Source organism: Phyllobates terribilis, unplaced genomic scaffold, assembly GCF_046119375.1.
Source record: "Phyllobates terribilis strain yellow unplaced genomic scaffold, ASM4611937v1 Scaffold_2__4_contigs__length_985480577, whole genome shotgun sequence".
Classification (NCBI taxonomy): domain Eukaryota; kingdom Metazoa; phylum Chordata; class Amphibia; order Anura; family Dendrobatidae; genus Phyllobates; species Phyllobates terribilis.
Window position 1 is genome coordinate 963927569 of NW_027362762.1, and position 11350 is coordinate 963938918.

Below are 11350 nucleotides of genomic sequence, written 5' to 3' on the forward strand. Positions count from 1 at the left end.
GCACATCATCATACACACAGAGTGCACATCATCACACACAGTGTGCACATCATCACACACACACAGTACACATCATCATACACACAGTGTGCACATCATCACACACACAGAGTACACATCATCATACACACAGTGTGCACATCATCATACACACACAGAGTGCACATCATCATACACAGTGCGCACATCATCATGCACTCAGTGTGCACATCATCACACACACAGTGTGCACATCATCATACACACAGTGTGCACATCATATACACAGTGTGCACATCATCACACACACAGAGTACACATCATCACACACACAGAGTGCACATCATCACACACACAGAGTGCACATCATCATACACACAGTGCGCACATCATCATACACAGTGTGCACATCATCATACACACAGTGTGCACATCATCACACACACAGTGCGCACATCATCATACACAGTGTGCACATCATCATACACACAGTGTGCACATCATCATACACAGTGTGCACATCATCATACACACAGTGTGCACATCATCATACACACAGAGTGCACATCATCATACACACAGTGTGCACATCATCATACACAGAGTGCACATCATCACACACACAGAGTGCACATCATCATACACACAGTGTGCACATCATCATACAGTGTGCACATCATCATACACAGTGTGCACATCATCATACACACAGTGTGCACATCATCATACACACAGTGTGCACATCATCATACACAGAGTGCACATCATCACACACACAGAGTGCACATCATCATACACACAGTGTGCACATCATCATACAGTGTGCACATCATCATACACAGTGTGCACATCATCATACACACAGTGTGCACATCATCATACACACAGAGTGCACATCATCATACACACAATGCGCACATCATCATACACACAGTGTGCACATCATCATACACAGTGTGCACATCATCATACACACAGTGTGCACATCATCATACACAGTGTGCACATCATCATACACACAGTGTGCACATCATCATACACACAGAGTGCACATCATCATACACACAGTGTGCACATCATCATACAGAGTGCACATCATCACACACAGAGTACACATCATCATACACACAGAGTGCACATCATCACAGTGTGCACATCATCATACACACAGTGCGCACATCATCATACACAGTGCGCACATCATCATACACACAGTGTGCACATCATCATACACAGTGTGCACATCATCACACACACAGAGTGCACATCATCATACACACAGTGTGCACATCATAACACACACAGAGTGCACATCATCATACACACAGTGTGCACATCATCACACACACAGAGTGCACATCATCATACACACAGTGTGCACATCATCACACACAGTGTGCACATCATCATACACACAGAGTGCACATCCTCATACACACAGAGTGCACATCCTCATACACACAGAGTGCACATCATCACACACACAGAGTGCACATCATCATACACACAGAGTGCACATCATCACACACACAGAGTGCACATCATCATACACACAGAGTGCACATCATCATACACAGTGTGCACATCATCATACACACAGAGTGCACATCCTCATACACACAGAGTGCACATCATCATACACAGTGTGCACATCATCACACACACAGAGTGCACATCATCATACACACAGTGTGCACATCATCATACACACAGAGTGCACATCATCATACACACAGAGTGCACATCATCATACACACAGAGTGCACATCATCATACACATAGAGTGCACATCATCACACACACAGTGTACACTTCATCATACACACAGTGTGCACATCATCACACACACAGAGTGCACATCATCATACACAGTGCGCACATCATCATACACACAGTGTGCACATCATCACACACACAGTGTACACTTCATCATACACACAGTGTGCACATCATCATACACAGTGTGCACATCATCATACACACAGAGTGCACATCATCATACACAGAGTGCACATCATCATACACACAGTGTGCACATCATCACACACACAGTGTGCACATCATCATACACACAGAGTGCACATCATCATACACACAGTGTGCACATCATCACACACACAGTGTGCACATCATCATATACACAGTGCGCACATCATCATACACACAGTGTGCACATCATCACACACACAGTGTGCACATCATCATACACAGTGTGCACATCCTCATACACACAGAGTGCACATCATCATACACACAGTGTGCACATCCTCATACACATAGAGTGCACATCATCATACACACAGAGTGCACATCATCACACACACAGAGTGCACATCATCATACACACAGTGTGCACATCATCACACACACAGAGTGCACATCATCATACACACAGTGTGCACATCATCATACACAGTGTGCACATCATCATGCACACAGTGTGCACATCCTCATACACACAGAGTGCACATCATCATACACACAGTGTGCACATCATCATACACAGTGTGCACATCATCACACACACAGTGTACACATCATCATACACAGTGTGCACATCATCACACACACAGAGTGCACATCATCATACACACAGTGTGCACATCATCACACACACAGAGTGCACATCATCATACACACAGTGTGCACATCATCATACACACAGAGTGCACATCATCATACACAGTGTGCACATCATCATACACACAGTGTGCACTTCATCATACACAGTGTGCACATCATCACACACACAGTGTGCACATCATCATACACAGAGTGCACTTCATCATACACACAGTGTGCACTTCATCATACACAGTGTGCACTTCATCATACACACAGTGTGCACATCATCATACACAGTGTGCACTTCATCATACACAGAGTGCACATCATCATACACACAGTGTGCACATCATCATACACAGTGTGCACTTCATCATACACACAGTGTGCACATCATCACACACACAGAGTGCACATCATCATACACACAGTGTGCACATCATCATACACAGTGTGCACATCATCATACACACAGTGTGCACATCCTCATACACACAGAGTGCACATCATCATACACAGTGTGCACATCATCATACACACAGAGTGCACATCATCATACACACAGAGTGCACATCATCACACACACAGAGTGCACATCATCACACACACAGTGTACACTTCATCATACACACAGTGTGCACATCATCACACACACAGAGTGCACATCATCATACACACAGAGTGCACATCATCATACACACAGTGTGCACATCATCACACACACAGAGTGCACATCATCATACACACAGTGTGCACATCCTCATACACACAGTGTGCACATCATCATACACACAGAGTGCACATCATCATACACACAGTGTGCACATCATCATACACACAGTGTGCACATCATACACACAGAGTGCACATCATCATACACAGAGTGCACATCATCACACACACAGAGTGCACATCATCATACACACAGTGTGCACATCATCATACACACAGAGTGCACATCATCACACACACAGAGTGCACTTCATCATACACACAGAGTGCACATCATCACACACACAGTGTGCACATCCTCATACACAGAGTGCACATCATCATACACACAGTGTACACATCATCACACACACAGTGTGCACATCCTCATACACACAGTGTGCACATCATCATACACACAGAGTGCACATCATCATACACAGTGTGCACATCATCATACACACAGTGTGCACATCATCATACACACAGAGTGCACATCATCATACACACAGTGTGCACATCATCATACACACAGAGTGCACATCATCATACACACAGTGTGCACATCATCATACACACAGAGTGCACATCATCATACACACAGTGTACACATCATCACACACACAGTGTGCACATCCTCATACACAGAGTGCACATCATCATACACAGTGTGCACATCATCATACACACACAGAGTGCACATCATCACACACACAGAGTGCACATCATCATACACACAGAGTGCACATCATCATACACACACAGTGTGCACATCATCATACACACAGAGTGCACATCATCATACACACAGTGTACACATCATCACACACACAGTGTGCACATCCTCATACACACAGTGTGCACATCATCATACACACAGAGTGCACATCATCATACATAGTGTGCACATCATCATACACACAGTGTGCACATCATCATACACACAGAGTGCACATCATCATACACAGTGTGCACATCATCATACACTCAGTGTGCACATCATCATACACACAGTGTGCACATCATCACACACACAGAGTGCACATCATCATACACAGTGTGCACATCATCACACACACAGAGTGCACATCATCATACACACAGTGTGCACATCATCACACACACAGAGTGCACATCATCATACACAGTGTGCACATCATCATACACAGTGTGCACATCATCATACACACAGTGTGCACATCATCATACACACAGTGTACACATCATCATACACACAGTGTGCACATCATCATACACAGTGTGCACATCATCACACACACAGAGTGCACATCATCATACACAGTGTGCACATCATCACACACACAGAGTGCACATCATCATACACACAGTGTGCACATCATCACACACACAGAGTGCACATCATCATACACTCAGTGTGCACATCATCATACACACAGAGTGCACATCATCATACACAGTGTGCACATCATCATACACTCTGTGCACATCATCATACACACAGTGTGCACATCATCACACACACAGAGTGCACATCATCATACACAGAGTGCACATCATCACACACACAGAGTGCACATCATCATACACACAGAGTGCACATCATCATACACACAGAGTGCACATCATCATACACACAGTGTACACATCATCAGACACACAGAGTGCACATCATCATACACACAGTGTGCACATCATCAGACACACAGAGTGCACATCATCATACACACAGTGTGCACATCATCATACACAGTGTGCACATCATCACACACACAGAGTGCACATCATCATACACACAGTGTGCACATCATCACACACACAGAGTGCACATCATCATACACTCAGTGTGCACATCATCATACACACAGTGTGCACATCATCATACACACAGTGTGCACATCATCATACACACAGAGTGCACATCATCATACACAGTGTGCACATCATCATACACACAGTGTGCACATCATCATACACAGTGTGCACATCATCATACACACAGTGTACACATCATCATACACAGTGTGCACATCATCATACACAGTGTGCACATCATCACACACACAGTGTGCACATCATCATACACAGTGTGCACTTCATCATACACACAGTGTGCACAGCATCATACACAGTGTGCACTTCATCATACACACAGTGTGCACATCATCATACACAGTGTGCACTTCATCATACACAGTGTGCACATCATCATACACACAGTGTACACATCATCATACACAGTGTGCACATCATCACACACACAGAGTGCACATCATCATACACACAGTGTGCACATCATCACACACACAGAGTGCACATCATCATACACTCAGTGTGCACATCATCATACACACAGAGTGCACATCATCATACACACAGAGTGCACATCATCATACACAGTGTGCACATCATCACACACACAGTGTGCACATCATCATACACAGAGTGCACTTCATCATACACACAGTGTGCACTTCATCATACACAGTGTGCACTTCATCACACACACAGTGTGCACATCATCATACACAGAGTGCACTTCATCATACACACAGTGTGCACTTCATCATACACAGTGTGCACTTCATCACACACACAGAGTGCACATCATCATACACACAGTGTGCACATCATCATACACAGTGTGCACTTCATCATACACAGAGTGCACATCATCATACACACAGTGTGCACATCATCACACACACAGTGTGCACTTCATCATACACACAGTGTGCACATCATCATACACAGTGTGCACTTCATCATACACAGAGTGCACATCATCACACACACAGTGTGCACATCATCATACACACAGTGTGCACATCATCATACACAGTGTGCACATCATCATACACACAGTGTGCACATCATCATACACACAGTGTGCACATCATCATACACACAGTGTGCACATCATCATACACACAGTGTGCACATCATCATACACAGTGTGCACATCATCATACACACAGTGTGCACATCATCATACACACAGTGTGCACATCATCATACACAGTGTGCACTTCATCATACACAGAGTGCACTTCATCATACACACAGTGTGCACATCATCATACACACAGTGTGCACATCATCATACACAGTGTGCACATCATCATACACACAGTGTGCACATCATCATACACACAGTGTGCACATCATCATACACACAGTGTGCACATCATCATACACACAGTGTGCACATCATCATACACAGTGTGCACATCATCATACACACAGTGTGCACATCATCATACACACAGTGTGCACATCATCATACACAGTGTGCACATCATCACACACACAGAGTGCACATCATCATACACAGTGTGCACATCATCATACACACAGAGTGCACATCATCATACACACAGTGTGCACATCATCACACACAGAGTGCACATCATCATACACAGAGTGCACATCATCATACACACAGTGTGCACATCATCATACACAGAGTGCACATCATCACACACACAGTGTGCACATCATCATACACACAGTGTGCACATCATCATACACACAGTGTGCACATCATCACACACACAGTGTGCACATCATCATACACACAGTGTGCACATCATCATACACAGTGTGCACATCATCATACACACAGAGTGCACATCATCATACACAGTGTGCACATCATCATACACAGTGTGCACATCATCACACACACAGTGTGCACATCATCATACACACAGTGTGCACATCATCATACACACAGTGTGCACATCATCACACACACAGTGTGCACATCATCACACACACAGTGTGCACATCATCATACACAGTGTGCACATCATCACACACACAGTGTGCACATCATCATACACAGTGTGCACATCATCACACACACAGTGTGCACATCATCATACACAGAGTGCACATCATCACACACAGGTCATCATACACGCAGCACTAGTTACCACACATATCATCATTCATCCCCTATAATACAGCATGCATTAGCTATGTCATCGCACACATCATCGGGTTATCATCCATGCACATGTCGGTGCCACTAGTGGCGGTTGCAGGGATTCGCAGTCACAGTCCGCTCTGCAGCATGCACTCACCGGCCCGGCTGGCCTCCCTGGCCCTGCTGCTGTTCTGCTGCTGGTGGCTGCTCAGGGCTCATCCAACCACCCATCCACAGAGCCCAAGATGCCACCACCAAGACAGCAGCACAGGGTGCAGCCAGGAGCCCTCCCCTGCCGAGGCCGGATTGGCTGCTCGTGTCCAGAGGGAGGACAGCTGACCAATCACTGCAGCCTCTTCTGCTACATTGTCCCACAATTTAATTCTGAAAGGTGTAAGGTGCAGAAGAATCAGAGCAGTGACTGTGCCGCCACCTGCTGGTGAGAAACGGCATTACACCATATTACACCTGATATTATACAGTCACGGCACAATGTCCGAGCATCTAATAACTAATGAGTGTGTGATAAAAGCATGTGAACCGGTGACACGTGTTACTATTGAGTCTACAAGGAGACAAAGTAATTATGTACAGCAAAAAATTATAAAAATGATAGAAAACAAGAACAAGAATATAGCTACTATAATACTGCTCCTATGTACAAGAATATAACTACTATAATACTGCCCCCTATGTACAAGAATATAACTACTATAATACTGCCCCTATGTACAAGAATATAACTACTATAATACTGCCCCCTATGTACAAGAATATAACTACTATAATACTGCTGCTATGTACAAGAATATAACTACTATAATACTGCCCCCTATGTACAAGAATATAACTACTATAATACTGCCCCTATGTACAAGAATATAACTACTATAATACTGCCCCTATGTATAAGAATATAACTACTATAATACTGTCCCCTATGTACAAGAATATAACTACTATAATACTGCTCCTATGTACAAGAATATAACTACTATAATACTACTCCTATGTACGAGAATATAACTACTATAATACTACCCCCTATTTACAAGAATATAACTACTATAATACTGCTCCTATGTACAAGAATATAACTACTATAATACTACTCCTATGTACGAGAATATAACTACTATAATACTACCCCCTATGTACAAGAATATAGCTACTATAATACTGCCCCCTATGTACAAGAATATAACTACTATAATACTGCCCCTATGTACAAGAATATAACTACTATAATACTGCTCCTATGTACAAGAATATAACTACTATAATACTGCTCCTATGTACAAGAATATAACTACTATAATACTGCTCCCTATGTACAAGAATATAACTACTATAATACTGCTCCTATGTACAAGAATATAACTACTATAATACTGCTTCTATGTACAAGAATATAACTACTATAATACTACTCCCTATGTACAAGAATATAACTACTATAATACTGCTCCTATGTACAAGAATATAACTACTATAATACTGCTCCTATGTACAAGAATATAACTACTATAATACTGCTCCTATGTACAATAATATAACTACTATAATACTGCCCCTATGTACAAGAATATAACTACTATAATACTGCTCCTATGTACAAGAATATAACTACTAGAATACTACTCCTATCTACAAGAATATAACTACTATAATACTGCCCCCTATGTACAAGAATATAACTACTAGAATACTGCTCCTATCTACAAGAATATAACTACTATAATACTGCCCCCTATGTACAAGAATATAACTACTATAATACTGCTTCTATGTACAAGAATATAACTACTATAATACTGCCCCCTATGTACAAGAATATAACTACTATAATACTGCTTCTATGTACAAGAATATAACTACTGTAATACTGCCCCCTATGTACAAGAATATAACTACTAGAATACTACTCCTATCTACAAGAATATAACTACTATAATACTGCCCCCTATGTACAAGAATATAACTACTATAATACTGCTTCTATGTACAAGAATATAACTACTGTAATACTGCCCCCTATGTACAAGAATATAACTACTATAATACTGCTCCTATGTACAAGAATATAAATACTATAATACTGTCCCCTATGTACAAGAATATAACTACTAGAATACTACTCCTATCTACAAGAATATAACTACTATAATACTGCTCCTATGTACAAGAATATAACTACTATAATACTGCCCCTATGTACAAGAATATAACTACTAGAATACTACTCCTATCTACAAGAATATAACTACTATAATACTGCTCCTATGTACAAGAATATAACTACTATAATACTGCTCCTATGTACAAGAATATAACTACTATAATACTGCCCCTATGTACAAGAATATAACTACTATAATACTGCTCCTATGTACAAGAATATAACTACTAGAATACTACTCCTATCTACAAGAATATAACTACTATAATACTGCTCCTATGTACAAGAATATAACTAATATAATACTGCTCCTATGTACAAGAATATAACTACTATAATACTGCTCCTATGTACAAGAATATAACTACTATAATACTGCCCCTATGTACAAGAATATAACTACTATAATACTGCTCCTATGTACAAGAATATAACTACTATAATACTGCCCCTATGTACAAGAATATAACTACTATAATACTGCCCCCTATGTACAAGAATATAACTACTATAATACTGCTCCTATGTACAAGAATATAACTACTATAATACAGCCCCTATGTACAAGAATATAACTACTATAATACTGCTCCTATGTACAAGAATATAACTACTATAATACTGCCCCTATGTGCAAGAATATAACTACTATAATACTGCTCCTATGTACAAGAATATAACTACTATAATACTGCCCCCTATGTACAAGAATATAACTACTATAATACTGCCCCTATGTGCAAGAATATAACTACTATAATACTGTTCCTATGTATAAGAATATAACTACTATAATCCTGCCCCTATGTACAAGAATATAACTACTATAATACTGCTCCTATATACAAGAATATAACTACTATAATACTGCTCCTATGTACAAGAATATAACTACTATAATACTGCTCCTATGTACAAGAATATAACTACTATAATACTGCTCCTATGTACAAGAATATAACTACTATAATACTGCTCCTATGTACAAGAATATAACTACTATAATACTGCTCCTATGTACAAGAATATAACTACTATAATACTGCTCCTATATACAAGAATATAACTACTATAATACTGCTCCTATGTACAAGAATATAACTACTATAATACTGCTCCTATGTACAAGAATATAACTACTATAATACTGCTCCTATGTACAAGAATATAACTACTATAATACTGCTCCTATGTACAAGAATATAACTACTATAATACAGCTCCTATATACAAGAATATAGCTACTATAATACTGCTCCTATGTACCAGAATATAACTACTATAATACTGCCTCCTATGTACAAGAATATAACTACTATAATACTGCCCCCTATGTACAAGAATATAACTACTATAATACAGCTCCTATATACAAGAATATAACTACTATAATACTGCTCCTATGTACAAGAATATAACTACTATAATACTGCTCCTATGTACAAGAATATAACTACTATAATACTGTCCCCTATGTACAAGAATATAACTACTATAATAGTGCCCCCTATGTACAAGAATATAACTACTATAATACTGCCACCTATGTACAAGAATATAACTGCTATAATACTGCTCCTATGTACAAGAATATAACTACCATAATACTGCTCCTATGTACAAGAATATAACTACTATAATACTGCTCCTATGTACAAGAATATAACTACTATAATACAACTCCTATATACAAGAATATAACTACTATAATACAGCTCCTATATACAAGAATATAACTACTATAATACTGCTCCTATGTACAAGAATATAACTACTATAATACTGCCACCTATGTACAAGAATATAACTACTATAATACTGCCCCTATGTACAAGAATATAACTACTATAATACTGCCCCTATGTACAAGAATATAACTACTATAATACTGCTCCTATGTACAAGAATATAACTACTATAATACTGCTCCCTATGTACAAGAATATACCTACTATAATACAGCCCCTATGTACAAGAATATAACTACTATAATACTGCTCCTATGT

The 11350-nt window shown here is 40.1% G+C and overlaps 1 protein-coding gene across 2 annotated transcripts in view; it reads right to left on the bottom strand.

Annotated features, from left to right (window-relative positions):
* SIDT1 (SID1 transmembrane family member 1) overlaps window positions 1-7459 on the bottom strand; it is a 294206-nt gene extending 286747 nt beyond the window's left edge. For both annotated transcript variants that reach the window (XM_073668654.1, XM_073668653.1), the window contains exon 1: window positions 7323-7459. The gene's annotated coding sequence lies outside the window, so the exon portion shown is untranslated. The remainder of the gene's footprint in view (window positions 1-7322) is intronic.
* Window positions 7460-11350: the final 3891 nt, after the last annotated feature.